Consider the following 25255-nt stretch of genomic DNA (forward strand, 5'->3'; position numbering starts at 1 on the left):
TTTCAACACATCAAGGGGTATTCACACCACAATTATATTCAATTTCCACTACTCCCTCATATCCACATATCACCATTCTTGTAAGCAACTAGTAACGTAAAATAACATATCAACATATTTTCATTTTCAGACATCCACAACACATCAAACAACAAATATAATATTTCAACGTGTCTTCGTATTCCACGTACATAATATCATCAATCAAATTAAATCATTGACTATTCATATATTTTCAGATAAACCAACATCAGCATGAACCACAAATTTATATAATAGTAATATCACAAATAAATGGAACATATATAGATAATACTAATTATTTACTTACCTCAACCTCACAACGTTTCTTTCTACTTAATCGCTAATTGTCAGTCCTTTCACCTCACCCCCGTATCCTCTGGTTATTTTCCGCAAGAAACCCTCAATTCATGTGTGTGTGTGTCGTGCATGTGTGTGTGTGTGTATTATGTATGTGTGTATGTTTGTGTGTGTGAGTAAAGAGAGGAGTGTGAGGCGGTGGGGGGATGGCCCACCTCTCACTCTCAATCCTCTCTCTCTCTCTTTTCATATGTATATATATATTATTCAATAATATATACATACTAATATATATATTATTTACTAAAACATATATAAATAATAATAATATTATTATTTATTTAATTAGACTTTTCTTAGAATACCCATTACGTCCTCCTAAATTTCTTTAATTAATATAAATTATCTCAAAATATTATAACAAATTCCAATTTAATCCGTTCAAGTTTTATTATATTCCAATTATGACCTATAATTTAGTGGCTAATTAACTAAATTTCACAAAAAATTATCAATTAATTCTACAATTATTTATTATAATATTTGGGGCGTCACAATAGTTCCTGAGCAAGTAATACATTGTCCCCCAATGGAGCGGCTCGGTACAAATGTATTTTGCGTAGGGCTAATCAATTTATTAAGCACCAGTCTAATGCGTTTCACTAGAATCTTAGTAATTGCTTTATACAACACATTACAACAGGATATAGGACGACAATCACCAACAATCAAGGGATTATGTACCTTGAGAATTAAGGAAATGATCGTCGTGTTTACTTGTCTTAGTAGTCGCCCATGTTGAAAGAATTTCAAGACGGCATTCGTTATTTCCTATCCCACCATAGGCCATGTAGGTTTGTAGAAACCTACAGAATATCCATCTGGGCCTGGTGCTTTTCATCACCCTCCTCAATCGTCAATACATGCCTCGCCCACGGCCGCAGATGTGCAATGTTTACAATCTTATCCCGTCGTTCACCACCTAACAAATGCTGAAAATAATGAATAAATTCAGTAATAACATCATCTTGATTAATGAACATATTCCCATCTGAGTCCTTAATTTGAAAGATACGCTTTGATGCTCAGCGGACAACCACTTTTTTGAAGAAAATACAGGAGCATTGATCTCCTCCTTTCATCCACTGCATCTTGGCCCGCTGTTGTAGTATGATTTGTTCTAGTTTTACGGCAAGTATATAGACAAGTTTGCAGCAATGCTCAAGTGTAGGAGAAGCTCGTCCTGCCGGCTTCTAGCCAAGAGCTCCTGGCATTAGCAAGGAATTTTCTTGCTAATTTAACATTTAATGAAAGATCCCTTTTGCACTGTTGAAGAGCTCTAAAAATAGGTTTAAGGACATAGAGCTTCCTCGTAATCGCAAATGTAGTTGTACCCACAATAGTGTGCCTCCAGACTGAAAAAACACACTCTAAACGTGCCCCAAGAAGTCTTTCGATACTGAATAGAGCGATATCGAATTAATGAATTGGTAAGCCAGGGAGATTCACCCACATTGGTGGGGTAAATTATTTTTTTATTAATGAAAAAAAATTATATTAATATAATTTATTTGAATAGTATAATATTACAATTTATTTGAATAGTATGACTCGCGGTTTCGAAATTAAAAATTATTTTTTTAAGAAAAGTGACCATGTCGTGGTTTCTAACCACGACTTGGTGTCGTGATTTCATGACTGGGTCAGTTTTTATTTTTTATTTTTTTATAAATTAATTATATAAAATTAATTTTTAACAACATATTAAAGTCCATAAAATCATATTATTAAAATTGTATTAATTTTAAAAATTATAATTTAGTATACAAATATAATAATGTATATTCTTTTGTACAATTGTAAAAGATACAATGAACTATACAATTTCAAATATAAAAAATATCCATCCGTTCTGCAATTGTGTCTGTGGCGTTGACACCGAGATTTTCTTATTTCCTCACCCACATTTTGCATTTTTTGTGCCTCATTATCATCACCACCGAACCGACTTGATGTTATTGCAGAACTAGACTCCACATTATCACGATATGCACTAAACGATGAAAATGGAATTGGTGAAATATTGTATCCTGGTGCATATGGTTGATTATTACCAAGACCAAGATCAAGATGTACTTGTGAAGAATAATCTTGTATTTAATTTAATATATATGGAGCTTATTGCAACCAATCATCTTGAGGCGGTTGGCTCTTTATGCCAATCAAACCAATTTTACAAGATATGAAAAATGTACTTGGGTTATTACACTTTGGAGGTAGTTTTTGTTCGAGGATTACAAAGACATTCTCCCCCATAATTACTTGTTCATTTCCTTTTAGCTTTCCCTTACTAGTGCACAGTTCTTTGAAAATTTTTGCGTAGCGAGGTATTTGTTTGATAGCGTCAAGTAATGGAATGTTTACCTGCACTTGCGAAAGGTCTAAAAAAGCTCCTTTTTCTTTTTCCTCCTTCTTGACTTTGGTGAATCTTTTTGGGAAGGGGGGTCTAGTCACCGATACCTTCGGATAGTATTCTTTGGGTTTGACTTCAATCTATTTTTCTAACTTTCTCTTCTGAGCGTGCCCACATTTAAGGCCATTTTCGTCCATATTTTTCTACAACTCCTTTCCACTACGAAGAACAATAGCACTAGTATTTTTTTAGGATTAATGACAGATTGGAAAGGTAATTTACCTTGGGAATCCAGTTTACTAACAGATGACGCCAGTTGAATGATTTGAGATTCCAGATTTTGTATACTCATCTGAGTCTGCTATTGGATTTCCATTGAGTTTGTTTAAGATAAAGTTGGACTGAACCTCTCTCTGCTTTGCTATTTGACAGAAACGAAATGACAAAAAGGCTCAAAGTGAAAAAAAGTATTATGAAGAAAAAACTTATGTGTCGGGTGATTGACTGATTCCAGAATATTGGAGGTAAACTTGTGAAATCTTTGAATTGCTGCCACTTGCAGTTTACTTTGGCATGGGGTTATGGATCTAATTTTACTATTTTCATATTGCAGATGAGTTGGATACTCGATCATTTACGAGGCTGTGAACACTTTATAGGCAATTAAGGGGGACGTCTCAATAGTACAATTTTCTATATTTTGCTGACTTGAATTTTTGTTAGAAAGTTGTAGAACGAAAAAATATTTAAGCACTACCATTAAAGCAGATTGACTGCGTATTTAACTTTTCATATAGTGCACGTGCGATTGTATAATCAAATAGGCAGCATTAGTTTGCATAAAAGGTAGGACAAGATAAAAGATTAAACGTCCCTCTGGGGAAGTGTACCCTATTTTCCTCCAAAATGGGAAAATTTTTAGTCATATGCAATAGGTCTGATTAAATTCCGAGCAAGTACAAAACTCTTGATGAATAATGCATTGAAATTATGCAATTTTGAAATATTTGGTGAAAAATGCCATATGAATTATTCGTTTTGAGAATGCAGATCACTCGTTTATAGGAATAAACTCCTAGTTTTATCGAAGGTGTAATTGATTTTACTTGAACACAATTAAACAGATCTGACTTAACATTTTATGTTATAGATTTACATAATTTGCCACTTAAGCATTTTGTCTTTATTTAACTATCTATTAGTGGAGTAACTATCAACAAGTCACGAAGGAGTAACTTAGAGTTCGCATAGCGGAAAAATTATTTTTTGGCTATTCACTTGCAATTGGAGAAAACTCGAGTAGTAGCTCAACATATCCTTCTCCTCTTTTGATTTTTCCTAAAACATTGTACTTCGAATTTTAAGTAATGAAGTTAGTTTTCTTATCGTAGTTCCAACAAATGAAACGAATTTAGACTTAAATATATTTTAATATTTATTTATAAAAATATACTAAACAAATATAAAAATACTTAAAAATTATACCAATTTTTTTAACTTATATAAAATATTATATTTAAATTATTAATATATATTTAAACTAAACATTTAATATATTTTTATTATTTTTAAATTTTGTTAAATTAAATAATTTTTTTATTCTTCTCCGTCGTCTTCTCTAACGTCGACAAGTCATCGACGGTGATAAAAATGGGCAAATTTAGTCTCGTTGGAATCGTCTCGATGAGAAGAGTCGAACGGTGGTAGTCTCAGTCCATGATTCGTTCAAACAACGGCGATAAATTTACGACAGAAATACATTTAAAATTTTTGGATATCAGCAAAAACTTGATGAAAATGAGCAAGATTGGTCTCATTCGAATCTTCAGGTCGAGGCGAGTCTAGTGGTGGTCGTCCCATGTCGGAATTCAACCGAACGACAATGAATCAAAGCCAAGAAGCTTTGACGATTGTGCTCGGAACACAGTCTCTCCGGTCAATGAAAGTTCAATATGTTCGCCTTGAGTAGAGGATTCTAATGGTATAAGTCATAGCCACTAGAGAGCCCTAACCTCCTGGAAGTCTACGGCTTTGAGGGTACCTGCTTTGAGGGACTTATTGGGCTCCCGATTAAAGTGTTGGGTGGCCTTGAACTCTTTATTAGGGATGAACCTCATTGGGCCATGTGCATCACATTTAGTGCTTTTAATAGTAACCTTTATACCCTTGTAGATTTTTTTAAAACATGTTGTTTTGGAAGTTGTCTATATATATATATTTCTTGATTTTTTTCCTAGTAAAATGAAAAGAAAATAAAATTTCCTTTCAATTCAAGAAGTTTAAAAATAAAGATCACTGAGTAATATATCTAATGCAAGAGAGATGACATTCATTTCCAATTGATTCACGTATTAAATTACTTATTTATGATAGTAAAGTTATGAGATCAATTCTTTTCAAAATTTGTATTACGTATATTTTATTTTATATCAAAATCATTTTGCTTTAGAATAATTAGATTGATATTTGACATAATATTATAAAGTATTATAATACATATAAGAAGTTGTTCGATTTTGTCTCATGCAATAAATATATATAATCTAATTTTATCATATTTTAAAGTTTAAATTATAAAAGTAATTTGAGAAAATGCACCATATCTTCCACATATCCAAGTACATTGATCTCATGTCAAAAATAGAATACTTCTTTATAAAGATTCATTAAAAGATTAGAAACATATATATCTTTTTTATTTTGAATTGAATTCAGGCATAAAAATAATTATTCTTCCAAATTACTGGTTCAAAACTTTTAAAATATTACATAAATTGAGACGCATGTGTATGAAATATAGATTAATTATTCAAACCTAATTTTTCATCTAAGTTATTAATTTAGTATGAATTATTCAACATAATTAATTAAACTTGTACTCCTCAATAAATTGCACATTGTCGAATCGTAATGATTTTGTTGTGCTCTTCTGATTATATTATTTTTAGTTAAAAGTATTAGATCATTTGTGTTAATTATCAACTTATTTATCTCACTGAAAAATTAGATAGAATAATTATTAATCCCACGTGAATTTAATTGGATATATTTAGTCTCTATTTTCTTTATTTATTTTTTTATTACATATAAAATAAAATTTATAAAAAAATAAGATTTATATTGGTATACTAATTTAATGTTTTAGTGACTTTTTGTATACCTATATTTTTGTTTATAAGGAATATAAATATGTGATGCTCATACTCTTAAAATATTATATTTGTATGTATTTATTTATAAAATGGAGACAAGATATATAAATATAGATAAAATATTTGTATTTTAATTAAATCTAAATAACAGATGTACATACAAAATTAATTAATAATTTTAGAACTCAATGAACCTATTTTATTAAATTTGTTACAAGATTGTACAAATTCAATGTTTTCAATTAATATATTTATTAAATTAAGTTAGATAAAAATATTATTAATAAATAAATACACTAAAATTAATATAATAATAAGAATTTTTTCTGGAATCAACAAATGATAGGAAAACATTTGCGGTACTGTTCTGAGATTACGAAGTAGAAGAAGAAAACGTAAGAGCAGTTTTCAATACTGTTCTAAAGTTGCTATAGCACTTTCACCCAACTATCCGTTGCAACTTATTGGTTAGTGCGCTTATAAATACCGCCTCCTAAGCACTTCTTTAATCTACTCAAAGAATTGAAGGAGAAACATTCGGAGAAGGAACATGAAAGACTAGGGTATTCAGTCAACCGTTCTCAGTTGCTCCATGGCAGGTATATTCTTTTCTCTTTCTTTTGTTTTCTTTTCAACCAATCATTTAGCTTTTCCAGTGACAAAAAAAATGTGATATGAAACAAGATTTTGCAGTAGTTCAAGTATTTTGAAATCAAAGAGACAACAACTTTTAAGTTTTCTTTAAAAGATTTCAAGAAATTGATTAAAAGATTCAAGAAATTTAAGGTTTCTGTCAAGAAATCATGGATTCTTGAATTCAAGAAGTTAATGTTTTTGTCAAGAATTTCAAGAAACAAAGAGTCTTAAACTAAAGATTCAACAAGTTTATGTTTCTTGTTGGTTTCATGTAGAGCCATTAATGATTTTACTTTAGTTTCTGATACTATTCTTGTTATTGATACTGTTCTCGGATCATTGCTAATTTGCAGTTCTTCTTTTACATTGTTTAGTGGCAAAACCAGAATATATGTTTCATTATTTATTCACGATCTGAACTAGGTATAAATGCCCAATACATGTGATTCACTACTACTAATTTCCTGCTTAGCATGCATGCATTTGTGGTTGTTACTTTACAAGCTTTCTCAGTTTCAATTTCACTTGTAGTTTATCTACATTCCACAAACATATTCTAGATATTCAAACAATGTGGTGGGGAATACTTTGTGCAATGCATCATATGATTTGCGAATATCCTCTTTTGCAATGACATTTCTAGGTTACTCCTTTCCAAATAATTAATTGTTCAATTATTTAGAAGCATGATGCTAACATGTTATTTTTTTAATGTGCCATCCTATCTTGCAGCCATCCCCAAAAGAGGCATCATCTCTCTGTTACTAGAGTATGTCTTCATTCATACAATCAATGGGATTTTGGAGATAGAAATAATATTGAAAAATATTTTCCTTGTCATGCAGGATGGTGAATGTGGTAATGATTTCAGGAGATTTATTGGTGCTGAGCCAATTTGTCATGCAGAATACACTATACAACCTGAAGCAGGACCAGCTGATGCAGGTTTGTATAGATGGTTGTTCTTTCCTAGTGAGCAGTATATTGGTTATCTTTCGGCATCTACACTAATCCATCCTGTGTGCTGGTTAAATTACTTGCATTGCATGTGTTTTCATATCCAAATAGATGCAAGAATGCCAGAGCAAGGGCGTCTTAAGCTACGTGTCAGGAATCTGAATTCCAAGTCACAACTACTTGGTATTGATCAATTAGCTCACCTGCTGTCATCATCAGGCAATTGCAGGTGATGTTCCTTCGAGTCTAATTTCTCTGCTGATTCAATAGTTATCCTGGATACACAATACCTTATCATGGTGAGCCAATTTGTCGTGCAGAATACACTATACAACCTGAAACAACACCAGCTCATGCAGGTTGTACAGATGCTTGTTCTTTCCTAGTGAGCAGTATATTGGTTATCGTTCGGCATCTACACTAATCCATTCGGTGTGCTGGTTAAATTACTTGCATTGCAGGTGTTTTCATATCCAAATAGATGCAAGAATGCCAGAGCAAGGGCGTCTTAAGCTACGTGTCAGGAATCTGAATTCCAAGTCACAACTACTTGGTATTGATCAATTAGCTCACCTGCTGTCATCATCAGGCAATTGCAGGTGATGTTCCTTCGAGTCTAATTTCTCTGCTGATTCAATAGTTATCATGGATACACAATACCTTATCATGGTGGGCCAATTTGTCGTGCAGAATACACTATACAACCTGAAACAACACCAGCTCATGCAGGTTTGTACAGATGCTTGTTCTTTCCTAGTGAGCAGTATATTGGTTATCGTTTGGCATCTACACTAATCCATTCGTGTGTGCTGGTTAAATTACTTGCATTGCAGGTGTTTTCATATCCAAATAGATGCAAGAATGCCAGAGCAAGGGCGTCTTAAGCTACGTGTGAGGAATCTGAATTCCAAGTCACTACTACTTGGTATTGATCAATTTAGCACACATGATTATCATGCTATGATTGCTCTAGGGAACTATGTGAAAAGCCTCTTAAATTAAGATTCAAAATTTGCTGGCTGCTTCATAATAGAGTCCATTGTTGATGTGCTGGTATTAGGCTCTCCATCAAGTTCCAATTCTACAAGTGTTAATTCCAGCTTCTGAATCCAAGAACTTATGCTGGTGCATGATGCGACATGAGCTGCCAATGTTTTCTCAAGCATGGTGGTAAGTAACAATATTTTCTCAAGCATGGTGTTAAGTAACAATATTTTCTCGAGCATGGTGTTAAGTGGTAATATTTTCTCAAGCATGGTGTTGAGTAACATCTTCTCAATTTCATGGCTGCTTGTTGGCATGCAGAAAATAATGAATCGGGTAGATTGATTTTAGCTACCATAACATCTAAAACCAGCTCAAAGGTTGGAAAATCCAATGCTTATGGTGATCGTGGCCTTCCATCATAGCAAGGAACATAGTTGCATCTTCACTACGTTTTCATTTGGTTTAATTGCTTAATTTTTTGAATCATGGCTTATATTTTGATCAATATCTTGTTCCTGTAGAGGGTTGCTCCTACCAAAGGACCAAGAAAAGATTGATCGTGTCTGTTCACGACATCAACATTCACTCACATGCTTTGCTGAATGTGAATGACTTAAACAAGGTAACATAAATTTGGCAGTTGACACACTAGGTATGACTTTTTCTTTTTGGTTGTTATGCTTGATGTATTTCTTTTTGGGTTAATTTTGTCCGATTGATGTCTTTTGATTCTTTTTGTCTTTTGATTGTTAAGTGACTGTGGAGTATTTGTGATTGGTATGTAATTTTTTGGGTTTTATTGATTTCTCGTACTTATCATTTCACTAAATTTTTTCTTGCTTAAGGTTTTTTTACTTTGAAAGACATCAATCATTCATTTATAGTGAAGCAAGATGCTGAACTGATATTTAATGTGCCATTATATTTTGCAGCCATCCTCAGAAGGATGTTAATAGGAGTCACCTTTCTCTTACCCGAGTATGTATGCATTTATACAGTCAATGGGTATCGGATCGTTGATCAAATGAATTCAACAAAATAATTCACTTGTTTTTGCAGGATGACAGATCTGGAGCTTACTGGAGCTTCTTAGGTTTTATGCTAGGATCTTGAATTCCAATTCCAACTCACAACTCCTTGACGTCCATCAATTAGCTCGTATGCTGCCATCTTCAAGCAATTGCAGGTGATGTTCTCTTGAGCCTACTGTCTCCCATGCACTGGTTTTAAAGTTACTATTAACTTCCACTAAGTGCCTATGATGTTCATTTGTGCTATGGTTTGGCAGACTGTTGGAAGGTCATACATGGCACAAGCGAGATTATTTCATGCAATTAGTGAAATGCATCATATGATTTGCGAATATCCTCTTTTGCAATGACATGTCTAGGTTACTCCTTTCCAAATAATCAATTGTTCAATTATTTAGAAGCATGATGCTAACACGTCATTTTTTTAATGTGCCATCCTATCTTGCAGCCATCCCCAAAAGAGGCATCATCTCTCTGTTACTAGAGTATGTCTTCATTCATACAATCAATGGGATTTTGGAGATAGAAATAATATTGAAAAATATTTTCCTTGTCATGCAGGATGGTGAATGTGGTAATGATTTCATGAGATTTATTGGTGCTGAGCCAATTTGTCATGCAGAATACACTATACAACCTGAAGCAGGACCAGCTGATGCAGGTATGTATAGATGGTTGTTCTTTCCTAGTGAGCAGTATATTGGTTATCTTTCGGCATCTACACTAATCCACCCGGTGTGCTGGTTAAATTACTTGCATTGCATGCGTTTTCATTTCCAAATAGATGCAAGAATGCCAGAGCGAGGGCGTCTTAAGCTACGTGTCAGGAATCTGAATTCCAAGTCACAACTACTTGGTATTGATCAATTAGCTCACCTGCTGTCATCATCAGGCAATTGCAGGTGATGTTCCTTCGAGTCTAATTTCTCTGCTGATTCAATAGTTATCATGGATACACAATACCTTATCATGGTGGGCCAATTTGTCGTGCAGAATACACTATACAACCTGAAACAACACCAGCTCATGCAGGTTTGTACAGATGCTTGTTCTTTCCTAGTGAGCAGTATATTGGTTATCGTTTGGCATCTACACTAATCCATTCGTGTGTGCTGGTTAAATTACTTGCATTGCAGGTGTTTTCATATCCAAATAGATGCAAGAATGCCACAGCAAGGGCGTCTTAAGCTACGTGTCAGGAATCTGAATTCCATGTCACTACTACTTGGTATTGATCAATTAGCTCACCTGCTGTCATCATCAGGCAATTGCAGGTGATGTTCCTTTGAGTCTACTTTCTGTGCTGATTCAAAAGTTATTATGGATACACAATACCTTATCATGTTCATCTGTCCTATGGAGGGGTGCTCCTACCAAAGGACCAAGACATGATTTTGATCGTGTGTGTTCACGACATCAACATTCAGTCAAACGCTTTGTTGAATGTGAATGACTCAAGCAAGGTAACATAAATTTGGCAGTTGACATACAAGGTATGACTTTTTGTTTTTGGTTGTTATGATTGATGTATTTCTTTTTGGGTTAATTTTGTGCGATTGATGTCTTTTGATTCTTTTTGTCTTTTCACTGTTAGTGATTGTAGGTTTTTTGTGATTGGTTTGTGATTTTTGGGGTTTTATTCAAAATTATTTTCATGTGTGTTTTTTGTGTTCTCATTGTTTTTGTGATGTAGAGTTGTGTTGTTTGCTTTGTTCGTGTAATTTATTTTGTGTTTTTGTTGTATTTGTGCTCTTTGTAGTGTGATTTGACATGTGATTGTGGGTTTTTTGTGAGTGTTGTGTGGTATTTGGATTTTTATTATTTATGTGACTGTTTGTATTCTGATTGTTTGATTGTTCTTGGTCGTGGGCTTGTGTAGTTACTTGAATTGTTGTGGGTTTTGGTGCAATTTGACTTAATTGTTCGAACTTGTTTCTTGGATGAGATCTTTTGTGTTCTAAATAGTTTATGTGATTATGGGTTGTTTGTATCTTTGTGTGATTTTGGTTTGTCTTCTTATTCTTTTTGTGATCGTGAGTTTGTCTTATGAATTAGTCGTGATTGTGGGTACTTTTCGGATTGATTGTTTTGTGATTTGTGGGATTTTATTGTGATTGTTTATTTGATTGTGTTGTTTGTGATTCTCGATTGTTTTTGTGGGTTATGATTCTTGAATTTCTAGTTTTTTGGAATTTATTTTAATTTTGTCTTGTAATTAGTTTTGTGATTGTGGGGTAGTGCAACTCGTGTGATATATGAATTAGTTTCTTGGACCTTTCTTTGTTGTCGTGATTCTTCACTTTTTTTTGGGTGAATTTGGTGTGATTGATGTTCCAATATTTGGTTAGTTTTCTGGGTGTTTGAATCTTTTGATGTTCTAATGGAATTTCAGTAATTAATTATGTGATTGTGGGTTTTTTATTTTTTTTGATTGATTGTTGTGCGATTTGTGGGATTTTATTCTGGTTGTTTATGTGATTGTGGTGTTTGTGTTCTCATTGTATTTGTGCTGTTTGTAGTGTAATTTGACCTGTGATTGTGGTTTGTCTTCTGATTGACTATTATTGTGGGTTTTTTGTGAGTGTTGTGTGATTTGGGGATTTTTATTGTTTATGTGACAGTTTGTATTCTGATTGTTTGATTGTTCTTGGTTGTGGGTTTCTTGAGTTACTTGAATTGTGTGACTAATGTCTTATGATCTTTTTTTCTTATGATTGTTCGTGATTGTGGGTTTTTTGTGATTGTTGTGTGATTTGTGGGTTTTCATTCACATTCTTTATGTTGTTTGTGCTTTTTGTGTTTTGATTGTTTCTGTGACTGTGTGTTGTGTTGGTTTGCATTGTTTGTGTGACTTATTGTTGGTTTTGGTGCAATTTGATGACCTATTTGTTTGTTCTTGTTTGTTGGATTCGATCTTTTGTTTCCAATTAGTTTGTGATTGTGGAATGCCTTTTGTGATTCTTGATTGTTTTGTGTGGATTATGATTCTTGAATTTTTAGTTTCTTGGAATTTTATATTAATTTCGTCTTGTAATTAGCTTTGTGATTGTGGGTTTGTGGTGCAAGTGATATGATATTTGAATCAGTTTCTTTTGTGGTGTGATTATTGATTTTTTCTTTTGGGTTAATTTGGTCTATTGATGTTCTAAATGCTTGGTTAGTTTTCTCGATGTTTGATTATTTTGATGTTCTAACGCAATTTTAGCTTAGTTTTGTGATTGAGGGTTTGCCGTGCAACTGGCTTGATATTTGAATCTGTTTCTTGGACTTTTCTATTTGGTTGTGATTCTTGATATTATTTGGTTAATTTGGTCCAATTAAAGTTCTAATATTCACTTAGTTTTCTTGGTGTTTGATTCTTGTGAGTTTTGTAATGGGATTTCATCCCCTTGCGATTATTGAAACGTAGTTTCATGGAGCTATGTATTTCGATGTTGGTAGCAGTGTTTGAAGCAGGAGCATTGTGGTTAACGTAATTTTATAGTTTCATGGGCTTGCTGCTGCCCATCTTGACGAAACGGTCAACAGTAGTTCGCTTCACAAATTCTTTTTCCTTGCATCCTTGTTTCATGTATTGTTGACCTTGTTGCTTTTTCTTCCCTATAGGTCGCTTGTGTAAGTGCTGCTCTCAAGGACACCAAGTTTGGCGCGTAAGGGCGCAAAGGTCTTTTTGACTTGTTGTCAAGACAACTTGCTCGACGGTCCGATTTTCCTCATGCTATATATCTGCTAAAACCCTGTGCATCTGCTATGAGGGTATTTTCTCCAGCAAAGTTAAATTTGTCCTGTAGAGTTTTCACTGGTTTGCATGCGTGTCTACTTCAGTATTTCTCATGATATTGTATGGTTAACTTTTCCCTTGGGTTAATCAGCCAGATGTTCGTAAAGTTGTTGAACCATGCTTTAGTGAAATATTCAGGGTTTGTGGACGTGAAATGTCATGTAAGCCGCAAAGTTCTAACGCTTTTTTAGAGATCTCTTGACTTCCTCAGGGATAATAATTGTATCTAAGTTGTTCCTCTTGTAGGTGACACAAGTTTTGGAAAATGTACAAGGTTCTTCTTTAGCTATTGATGTCTAACAACTGTAGCCATATAAGGTTTTCAAGGTAATTATATTAAAAGTTTTTTGATCTTCCAAATCTGAATTTCATGGCTGCTTGTTGGCTTGCAGAAAATATCGAATCGAGTAGATTGATTTTAGCAACCATATCATCCAAAACCAGCTTAAAGGTTGGAAAATCCAATGCTTATGGTGATTGTGTAATTCCATCATGGTAAGGGAACATAGTTGCAACTTCAGTACGTCTTCATGTGGTTGAATTGCTTAATTTTTGAATCATGACATATGTTTTGATCAGTATCTTAGTTCGTGCAGAGAGGTGCTCCTACCAAAGGACCAAGAAAAGATTGATTGTGTCTGTTCACGGCATCAACATTCACTCACATGCTTTGCTGAATGTGACTGACTTAAACAAGGTAACATAAATTTGGCAGTTGACACACAAGGTATGACTTTTTCTTTTTGGTTGTTATGCTTGATGTATTTCTTTTTGGGTTAATTTTGTCCGATTGATGTCTTTTGATTCTTTTTGTCTTTTGATTGTTAAGTGACTGTGGAGTTTTTGTGATTGGTATGTGATTTTTTGGGTTTTATTGATTTCTCGTACTTATCATTTCACTAAATTTTTTCTTGCTTAAGGTTTTTTTACTTTGAAAGACATCAATCATTCATTTATAGTGAAGCAAGATGCTGAACTGTTATTTAATGTGCCATTATATTTTGCAGCCATCCTCAGAAGGATGTTAATAGGAGTCACCTTTCTCTTACCCGAGTATGTATGCATTTATACAGTCAATGGGTATCGGATCGTTGATCAAATGAATTCAACAAAATAATTCACTTGTTTTTGCAGGATGACAGATCTGGAGCTTACAGGAGCTTCTTAGGTTTTATGCTAGGAACTTGAATTCCAATTCCAACTCACAACTCCTTGACGTCCATCAATTAGCTCGTATGCTGCCATCTTCAAGCAATTGCAGGTGATGTTCTCTTGAGCCTACTGTCTCCCATGCACTGGTTTTAAAGTTACTATTAACTTCCACTAAGTGCCTATGATGTTCATTTTGCTATGGTTTGGCAGACTGTTGGAAGGTCATACATGGCACAAGCCAGATTATTTCATGCAATTAGTGAAATGCATCATATGATTTGCGAATATCCTCTTTTGCAATGACATGTCTAGGTTACTCCTTTCCAAATAATCAATTGTTCAATTCTTTAGAAGCATGATGCTAACACGTCATTTTTTTAATGTGCCATCCTATCTTGCAGCCATCCCCAAAAGAGGCATCATCTCTCTGTTACTAGAGTATGTCTTCATTCATACAATCAATGGGATTTTGGAGATAGAAATAATATTGAAAAATATTTTCCTTGTCATGCAGGATGGTGAATGTGGTAATGATTTCAGGAGATTTATTGGTGCTGAGCCAATTTGTCATGCAGAATACACTATACAACCTGAAGCAGGACCAGCTGATGCAGGTATGTATAGATGGTTGTTCTTTCCTAGTGAGCAGTACATTGGTTATCTTTCGGCATCTACACTAATCCATCCAGTATGCTGGTTAAATTACTTGCATTGCATGCGTTTTCATTTCCAAATAGATGCAAGAATGCCAGAGCGAGGGCGTCTTAAGCTACGTGTCGGGAATCTGAATTCCAAGTCACAACTACTTGGTATTGATCAATTAGCTCACCTGCTGTCATCATCAGGCAATTGCAGGTGATGTTCCTTCGAGTCTAATTTCTCTGCTGATTCAATAGTTATCCTGCATACACAATACCTTATCATGGTGGGCCAATTTGTCGTGCAGAATACACTATACAACCTGAAGCAGGACCAGCTGATGCAGGTTTGTATAGATGGTTGTTCTTTCCTAGTGAGCAGTATATTGGTTATCTTTCGGCATCTACACTAATCCATCCGTTGTGCTGGTTAAATTACTTGCATTGCATGCGTTTTCATTTCCAAATAGATGCAAGAATGCCAGAGCGAGGGCGTCTTAAGCTACGTGTCGGGAATCTGAATTCCAAGTCACAACTACTTGGTATTGATCAATTAGCTCACCTGCTGTCATCATCAGGCAATTGCAGGTGATGTTCCTTCGAGTCTAATTTCTCTGCTGATTCAATAGTTATCATGGATACACAATACCTTATCATGGTGAGCCAATTTGTCGTGCAGAATACACTATACAACCTGAAACAACACCAGCTGATGCAGGTTTGTACAGATGCTTGGTCTTTCCTAGTGAGCAGTATATTGGTTATCGTTCGGCATCTACACTAATCCATTCGGTGTGCTGGTTAAATTACTTGCATTGCAGGTGTTTTCATATCCAAATAGATGCAAGAATGCCAGAGCAAGGGCGTCTTAAGCTACGTGTCGGGAATCTGAATGCCAAGTCACAACTACTTGGTATTGATCAATTAGCTCACCTGCTGTCATCATCAGGCAATTGCAGGTGATGTTCCTTCGAGTCTAATTTCTCTGCTGATTCAATAGTTATCATGGATGCACAATACCTTATCATGGTGGGCCAATTTGTCGTGCAGAATACACTATACAACCTGAAACAACACCAGCTCATGCAGGTTTGTATAGATGCTTGTTCTTTCCTAGTGAGCAGTATATTGGTTATCGTTCGGCATCTAAACTAATCCATTCGGTGTGCTGGTTAAATTACTTGCATTGCAGGTGTTTTCATATCCAAATAGATGCAAGAATGCTAGAGCAAGGGCGTCTTAAGCTACGTGTCAGGAATCTGAATTCCAAGTCACTACTACTTGGTATTGATCAATTTAGCACACATGATTATCATGCTATGATTGCTCTAGGGAACTATGTGAAAAGCCTCTTAAATTAAGATTCAAAATTTGCTGGCTGCTTCATAATAGAGTCCATTGTTGATGTGCTGGTATTAGGCTCTCCATCAAGTTCCAATTCTACAAGTGTTAATTCCAGCTTCTGAATCCAAGAACTTATGCTGGTGCATGATGCGACATGAGCTGCTAATGTTTTCTCAAGCATGGTGGTAAGTAACAATATTTTCTCAAGCATGGTGTTAACTAACAATATTTTCTCGAGCATGGTGTTAAGTGGTAATATTTTCTCAAGCATGGTGTTGAGTAACATCTTCTCAATTTCATGTCTGCTTGTTGGCTTGCAGAAAATATTGAATCGGGTAGATTGATTTTAGCTACCATAACATCTAAAACCAGCTCAAAGGTTGGAAAATCCAATGCTTATGGTGATCGTGGATTTCCATCATAGCAAGGAACATAGTTGCATCTTCACTACGTTTTCATTTGGTTTAATTGCTTAATTTTTTGAATCATGGCTTATATTTTGATCAATATCTTGTTCCTGTAGAGGGGTGCTCCTACCAAAGGACCAAGACAAGATTGATCGTGTGTGTTCACAACATCAACATTCAGTCACACGCTCTGCTTAATGTGAATGACTCAAGCAAGGTAACATAAATTTGGCAGTTCACAGACAAGGTATGACTTTTCTTTTTGGTTGTTATGCTTGATGTATTTCTTTTTGGGTTAATTTTGTCCGATTGATGTCTTTTGATTCTTTTTGTCTTTTGATTGTTAAGTGACTCTGGAGTATTTGTGATTGGTATGTGATTTTTTGGGTTTTATTGATTTCTCGTACTCATCATTTCACTAAATTTTTTCTTGCTTAAGGTTTTTTTACTTTGAAAGACATCAATTATTCATTTATAGTGAAGCAAGATGCTGAACTGTTATTTAATGTGCCATTATATTTTGCAGCCATCCTCAGAAGGATGTTAATAGGAGTCACCTTTCTCTTACCCGAGTATGTATGCATTTATACAGTCAATGGGTATCGGATCGTTGATCAAATGAATTCAACAAAATAATTCACTTGTTTTTGCAGGATGACAGATCTGGAGCTTACAGGAGCTTCTTAGGTTTTATGCTAGGAACTTGAATTCCAATTCCAACTCACAACTCCTTGACGTCCATCAATTAGCTCGTATGCTGCCATCTTCAAGCAATTGCAGGTGATGTTCTCTTGAGCCTACTGTCTCCCATGCACTGGTTTTAAAGTTACTATTAACTTCCACTAAGTGCCTATGATGTTCATTTGTGCTATGGTTTGGCAGACTGTTGGAAGGTCATACATGGCACAAGCCAGATTATTTCATGCAATTACTGAAATGCATCATATGATTTGCGAATATCCTCTTTTGCAATGACATGTCTAGGTTACTCCTTTCCAAATAATCAATTGTTCAATTCTTTAGAAGCATGATGCTAACACTTCATTTTTTTAATGTGCCATCCTATCTTGCAGCCATCCCCAAAAGAGGCATCATCTCTCTGTTACTAGAGTATGTCTTCATTCATACAATCAATGGGATTTTGGAGATAGAAATAATATTGAAAAATATTTTCCTTGTCATGCAGGATGGTGAATGTGGTAATGATTTCAGGAGATTTATTGGTGCTGAGCCAATTTGTCATGCAGAATACACTATACAACCTGAAGCAGGACCAGCTGATGCAGGTATGTATAGATGGTTGTTCTTTCCTAGTGAGCAGTATATTGGTTATCTTTCGGCATCTACACTAATCCATCCGGTATGCTGGTTAAATTACTTGCATTGCATGCGTTTTCATTTCCAAATAGATGCAAGAATGCCAGAGCGAGGGCGTCTTAAGCTACGTGTCGGGAATCTGAATTCCAAGTCACAACTACTTGGTATTGATCAATTAGCTCACCTGCTGTCATCATCAGGCAATTGCAGGTGATGTTCCTTCGAGTCTAATTTCTCTGCTGATTCAATAGTTATCCTGGATACACAATACCTTATCATGGTGGACCAATTTGTCGTGCAGAATACACTATACAACCTGAAGCAGGACCAGCTGATGCAGGTTTGTATAGATGGTTGTTCTTTCCTAGTGAGCAGTATATTGGTTATCTTTCGGCATCTACACTAATCCATCCGTTGTGCTGGTTAAATTACTTGCATTGCATGCGTTTTCATTTCCAAATAGATGCAAGAATGCCAGAGCGATGGCGTCTTAAGCTACGTGTCGGGAATCTGAATTCCAAGTCACAACTACTTGGTATTGATCAATTAGCTCACCTGCTGTCATCATCAGGCAATTGCAGGTGATGTTCCTTCGAGTCTAATTTTTCTGCTGATTCAATAGTTATCATGGATACACAATACCTTATCATGGTGGGCCAATTTGTCGTGCAGAATACACTATACAACCTGAAACAACACCAGCTGATGCAGGTTTGTACAGATGCTTGGTCTTTCCTAGTGAGCAGTATATTGGTTATCTTTCGGCATCTACACTAATCCACCCGGTGTGCTGGTTAAATTACTTGCATTGCATGCGTTTTCATTTCCAAATAGATGCAAGAATGCCAGAGCAAGGGCGTCTTAAGCTACGTGTCAGGAATCTGAATTCCAAGTCACAACTACTTGGTATTGATCAATTAGCTCACCTGCTGTCATCATCAGGCAATTGCAGGTGATGTTCCTTCGAGTCTAATTTCTCTGCTGATTCAATAGTTATCATGGATACACAATACCTTATCATGGTGGGCCAATTTGTCGTGCAGAATACACTATACAACCTGAAACAACACCAGCTCATGCAGGTTTGTACAGATGCTTGTTCTTTCCTAGTGAGCAGTATATTGGTTATCGTTTGGCATCTACACTAATCCATTCGTGTGTGCTGGTTAAATTACTTGCATTGCAGGTGTTTTCATATCCAAATAGATGCAAGAATGCCACAGCAAGGGCGTCTTAAGCTACGTGTCAGGAATCTGAATTCCATGTCACTACTACTTGGTATTGATCATTTAGCTCACCTGCTGTCATCATCAGGCAATTGCAGGTGATGTTCCTTTGAGTCTACTTTCTGTGCTGATTCAAAAGTTATTATGGATACACAATACCTTATCATGTTCATCTGTCCTATGGAGGGGTGCTCCTACCAAAGGACCAAGACATGATTTTGATCGTGTGTGTTCACGACATCAACATTCAGTCAAACGCTTTGTTGAATGTGAATGACTCAAGCAAGGTAACATAAATTTGGCAGTTGACATACAAGGTATGACTTTTTGTTTTTGGTTGTTATGATTGATGTATTTCTTTTTGGATTAATTTTGTGCGATTGATGTCTTTTGATTCTTTTTGTCTTTTCACTGTTAGTGATTGTAGGTTTTTTGTGATTGGTTTGTGATTTTTGGGGTTTTATTCAAAATTATTTTCATGTTTGTGTTTTTTGTGTTCTCATTGTTTTTGTGATGTAGAGTTGTGTTGTTTGCTTTGTTCGTGTAATTTATTTTGTGTTTTTGTTGTATTTGTGCTCTTTGTAGTGTGATTTGACATGTGATTGTGGGTTTTTTGTGAGTGTTGTGTGGTATTTGGATTTTTATTATTTATGTGACTGTTTGTATTCTGATTGTTTGATTGTTCTTGGTCGTGGGCTTGTGTAGTTACTTGAATTGTTGTGGGTTTTGGTGCAATTTGACTTAATTGTTCGAACTTGTTTCTTGGATGAGATCTTTTGTGTTCTAAATAGTTTATGTGATTATGGGTTGTTTGTATCTTTGTGTGATTTTGGTTTGTCTTCTTATTCTTTTTGTGATCGTGAGTTTGTCTTATGAATTAGTCGTGATTGTGGGTACTTTTCGGATTGATTGTTTTGTGATTTGTGGGATTTTATTGTGATTGTTTATTTGATTGTGTTGTTTGTGATTCTCGATTGTTTTTGTGGGTTATGATTCTTGAATTTCTAGTTTCTTGGAATTTATTTTAATTTTGTCTTGTAATTAGTTTTGTGATTGTGGGTTAGTGCAACTCGTGTGATATTTGAATTAGTTTCTTGGACCTTTCTTTGTTGTCGTGATTCTTCACTTTTTTTTGGGTGAATTTGGTGTGATTGATGTCCCAATATTTGGTTAGTTTTCTGGGTGTTTGAATCTTTTGATGTTCTAATGGAATTTCAGTAATTAATTATGTGATTGTGGGTTTTTTATTTTTTTTGATTGATTGTTGTGCGATTTGTGGGATTTTATTCTGGTTGTTTATGTGATTGTGGTGTTTGTGTTCTCATTGTATTTGTGCTGTTTGTAGTGTAATTTGACCTGTGATTGTGGTTTGTCTTCTGATTGACTATTATTGTGGGTTTTTTGTGAGTGTTGTGTGATTTGGGGATTTTTATTGTTTATGTGACAGTTTGTATTCTGATTGTTTGATTGTTCTTGGTTGTGGGTTTCTTGAGTTACTTGAATTGTGTGACTAATGTCTTATGATCTTTTTTTCTTATGATTGTTCGTGATTGTGGGTTTTTTGTGATTGTTGTGTGATTTGTGGGTTTTCATTCACATTCTTTATGTTGTTTGTGCTTTTTGTGTTTTGATTGTTTCTGTGACTGTGTGTTGTGTTGGTTTGCATTGTTTGTGTGACTTATTGTTGGTTTTGGTGCAATTTGATGACCTATTTGTTTGTTCTTGTTTGTTGGATTCGATCTTTTGTTTCCAATTAGTTTGTGATTGTGGAATGCCTTTTGTGATTCTTGATTGTTTTGTGTGGATTATGATTCTTGAATTTTTAGTTTCTTGGAATTTTATATTAATTTCGTCTTGTAATTAGCTTTGTGATTGTGGGTTTGTGGTGCAAGTGATATGATATTTGAATCAGTTTCTTTTGTGGTGTGATTATTGATTTTTTCTTTTGGGTTAATTTGGTCTATTGATGTTCTAAATGCTTGGTTAGTTTTCTCGATGTTTGATTATTTTGATGTTCTAACGCAATTTTAGCTTAGTTTTGTGATTGAGGGTTTGCCGTGCAACTGGCTTGATATTTGAATCTGTTTCTTGGACTTTTCTATTTGGTTGTGATTCTTGATATTATTTGGTTAATTTGGTCCAATTAAAGTTCTAATATTCACTTAGTTTTCTTGGTGTTTGATTCTTGTGAGTTTTGTAATGGGATTTCATCCCCTTGCGATTATTGAAACGTAGTTTCATGGAGCTATGTATTTCGATGTTGGTAGCAGTGTTTGAAGCAGGAGCATTGTGGTTAACGTAATTTTATAGTTTCATGGGCTTGCTGCTGCCCATCTTGACGAAACGGTCAACAGTAGTTCGCTTCACAAATTCTTTTTCCTTGCATCCTTGTTTCATGTATTGTTGACCTTGTTGCTTTTTCTTCCCTATAGGTCGCTTGTGTAAGTGCTGCTCTCAAGGACACCAAGTTTGGCGCGTAAGGGCGCAAAGGTCTTTTTGACTTGTTGTCAAGACAACTTGCTCGACGGTCCGATTTTCCTCATGCTATATATCTGCTAAAACCCTGTGCATCTGCTATGAGGGTATTTTCTCCAGCAAAGTTAAATTTGTCCTGTAGAGTTTTCACTGGTTTGCATGCGTGTCTACTTCAGTATTTCTCATGATATTGTATGGTTAACTTTTCCCTTGGGTTAATCAGCCAGATGTTCGTAAAGTTGTTGAACCATGCTTTAGTGAAATATTCAGGGTTTGTGGACGTGAAATGTCATGTAAGCCGCAAAGTTCTAACGCTTTTTTAGAGATCTCTTGACTTCCTCAGGGATAATAATTGTATCTAAGTTGTTCCTCTTGTAGGTGACACAAGTTTTGGAAAATGTACAAGGTTCTTCTTTAGCTATTGATGTCTAACAACTGTAGCCATATAAGGTTTTCAAGGTAATTATATTAAAAGTTTTTTGATCTTCCAAATCTGAATTTCATGGCTGCTTGTTGGCTTGCAGAAAATATCGAATCGAGTAGATTGATTTTAGCAACCATATCATCCAAAACCAGCTTAAAGGTTGGAAAATCCAATGCTTATGGTGATTGTGTAATTCCATCATGGTAAGGGAACATAGTTGCAACTTCAGTACGTCTTCATGTGGTTGAATTGCTTAATTTTTGAATCATGACATATGTTTTGATCAGTATCTTAGTTCGTGCAGAGAGGTGCTCCTACCAAAGGACCAAGAAAAGATTGATTGTGTCTGTTCACGGCATCAACATTCACTCACATGCTTTGCTGAATGTGACTGACTTAAACAAGGTAACATAAATTTGGCAGTTGACACACAAGGTATGACTTTTTCTTTTTGGTTGTTATGCTTGATGTATTTCTTTTTGGGTTAATTTTGTCCGATTGATGTCTTTTGATTCTTTTTGTCTTTTGATTGTTAAGTGACTGTGGAGTTTTTGTGATTGGTATGTGATTTTTTGGGTTTTATTGATTTCTCGTACTTATCATTTCACTAAATTTTTTCTTGCTTAAGGTTTTTTTACTTTGAAAGACATCAATCATTCATTTATAGTGAAGCAAGATGCTGAACTGTTATTTAATGTGCCATTATATTTTGCAGCCATCCTCAGAAGGATGTTAATAGGAGTCACCTTTCTCTTACCCGAGTATGTATGCATTTATACAGTCAATGGGTATCGGATCGTTGATCAAATGAATTCAACAAAATAATTCACTTGTTTTTGCAGGATGACAGATCTGGAGCTTACAGGAGCTTCTTAGGTTTTATGCTAGGAACTTGAATTCCAATTCCAACTCACAACTCCTTGACGTCCATCAATTAGCTCGTATGCTGCCATCTTCAAGCAATTGCAGGTGATGTTCTCTTGAGCCTACTGTCTCCCATGCACTGGTTTTAAAGTTACTATTAACTTCCACTAAGTGCCTATGATGTTCATTTTGCTATGGTTTGGCAGACTGTTGGAAGGTCATACATGGCACAAGCCAGATTATTTCATGCAATTAGTGAAATGCATCATATGATTTGCGAATATCCTCTTTTGCAATGACATGTCTAGGTTACTCCTTTCCAAATAATCAATTGTTCAATTCTTTAGAAGCATGATGCTAACACGTCATTTTTTTAATGTGCCATCCTATCTTGCAGCCATCCCCAAAAGAGGCATCATCTCTCTGTTACTAGAGTATGTCTTCATTCATACAATCAATGGGATTTTGGAGATAGAAATAATATTGAAAAATATTTTCCTTGTCATGCAGGATGGTGAATGTGGTAATGATTTCAGGAGATTTATTGGTGCTGAGCCAATTTGTCATGCAGAATACACTATACAACCTGAAGCAGGACCAGCTGATGCAGGTATGTATAGATGGTTGTTCTTTCCTAGTGAGCAGTACATTGGTTATCTTTCGGCATCTACACTAATCCATCCAGTATGCTGGTTAAATTACTTGCATTGCATGCGTTTTCATTTCCAAATAGATGCAAGAATGCCAGAGCGAGGGCGTCTTAAGCTACGTGTCGGGAATCTGAATTCCAAGTCACAACTACTTGGTATTGATCAATTAGCTCACCTGCTGTCATCATCAGGCAATTGCAGGTGATGTTCCTTCGAGTCTAATTTCTCTGCTGATTCAATAGTTATCATGGATACACAATACCTTATCATGGTGAGCCAATTTGTCGTGCAGAATACACTATACAACCTGAAACAACACCAGCTGATGCAGGTTTGTACAGATGCTTGGTCTTTCCTAGTGAGCAGTATATTGGTTATCGTTCGGCATCTACACTAATCCATTCGGTGTGCTGGTTAAATTACTTGCATTGCAGGTGTTTTCATATCCAAATAGATGCAAGAATGCCAGAGCAAGGGCGTCTTAAGCTACGTGTCGGGAATCTGAATGCCAAGTCACAACTACTTGGTATTGATCAATTAGCTCACCTGCTGTCATCATCAGGCAATTGCAGGTGATGTTCCTTCGAGTCTAATTTCTCTGCTGATTCAATAGTTATCATGGATGCACAATACCTTATCATGGTGGGCCAATTTGTCGTGCAGAATACACTATACAACCTGAAACAACACCAGCTCATGCAGGTTTGTATAGATGCTTGTTCTTTCCTAGTGAGCAGTATATTGGTTATCGTTCGGCATCTAAACTAATCCATTCGGTGTGCTGGTTAAATTACTTGCATTGCAGGTGTTTTCATATCCAAATAGATGCAAGAATGCTAGAGCAAGGGCGTCTTAAGCTACGTGTCAGGAATCTGAATTCCAAGTCACTACTACTTGGTATTGATCAATTTAGCACACATGATTATCATGCTATGATTGCTCTAGGGAACTATGTGAAAAGCCTCTTAAATTAAGATTCAAAATTTGCTGGCTGCTTCATAATAGAGTCCATTGTTGATGTGCTGGTATTAGGCTCTCCATCAAGTTCCAATTCTACAAGTGTTAATTCCAGCTTCTGAATCCAAGAACTTATGCTGGTGCATGATGCGACATGAGCTGCTAATGTTTTCTCAAGCATGGTGGTAAGTAACAATATTTTCTCAAGCATGGTGTTAACTAACAATATTTTCTCGAGCATGGTGTTAAGTGGTAATATTTTCTCAAGCATGGTGTTGAGTAACATCTTCTCAATTTCATGTCTGCTTGTTGGCTTGCAGAAAATATTGAATCGGGTAGATTGATTTTAGCTACCATAACATCTAAAACCAGCTCAAAGGTTGGAAAATCCAATGCTTATGGTGATCGTGGATTTCCATCATAGCAAGGAACATAGTTGCATCTTCACTACGTTTTCATTTGGTTTAATTGCTTAATTTTTTGAATCATGGCTTATATTTTGATCAATATCTTGTTCCTGTAG

At 35.3% G+C, this 25255-nt stretch overlaps 1 protein-coding gene and 2 long non-coding RNA genes across 4 annotated transcripts in view; all 3 read left to right on the forward strand.

Moving 5' to 3' along the window:
• Positions 1-6409: 6409 nt before the first annotated feature.
• On the forward strand, positions 6410-7690 carry LOC105179877 (uncharacterized). The gene is made up of 3 exons (XR_016067517.1): positions 6410-6485; positions 7255-7291; positions 7368-7690. It is a non-coding gene; the product is annotated as an uncharacterized LOC105179877 (long non-coding RNA).
• A 480-nt stretch (positions 7691-8170) lies between these two features.
• On the forward strand, positions 8171-10205 carry LOC105158646 (uncharacterized). 2 transcript variants are annotated; one of them, XR_016067331.1, is made up of 6 exons: positions 8171-8404; positions 8540-8649; positions 8785-9088; positions 9399-9444; positions 9526-9652; positions 9946-10205. It is a non-coding gene; the product is annotated as an uncharacterized LOC105158646 (long non-coding RNA). The 2 variants fall into 2 exon arrangements; XR_016067330.1 differs by lacking the exon at positions 9946-10205 and adding an exon at positions 9755-9939.
• Positions 10206-11019: 814 nt separating this feature from the next.
• LOC148787048 (uncharacterized) overlaps positions 11020-25255 on the forward strand; it is a 33839-nt gene continuing 19603 nt past the window's right edge. Inside the window, exons 1-10 of the mRNA XM_088885041.1 lie at positions 11020-13253; positions 13370-13439; positions 13525-13605; positions 13671-13773; positions 16936-17391; positions 17473-17599; positions 21795-21944; positions 22061-22130; positions 22216-22296; positions 22362-22464. The gene's annotated coding sequence lies outside the window, so the exon portion shown is untranslated. The remainder of the gene's footprint in view (positions 13254-13369; positions 13440-13524; positions 13606-13670; positions 13774-16935; positions 17392-17472; positions 17600-21794; positions 21945-22060; positions 22131-22215; positions 22297-22361; positions 22465-25255) is intronic.

The sequence above is a fragment of the Sesamum indicum genome, linkage group LG9 (assembly GCF_026168435.1).
Source record: "Sesamum indicum cultivar Baizhima isolate 11 linkage group LG9, ASM2616843v1, whole genome shotgun sequence".
NCBI lineage: Eukaryota > Viridiplantae > Streptophyta > Magnoliopsida > Lamiales > Pedaliaceae > Sesamum > Sesamum indicum.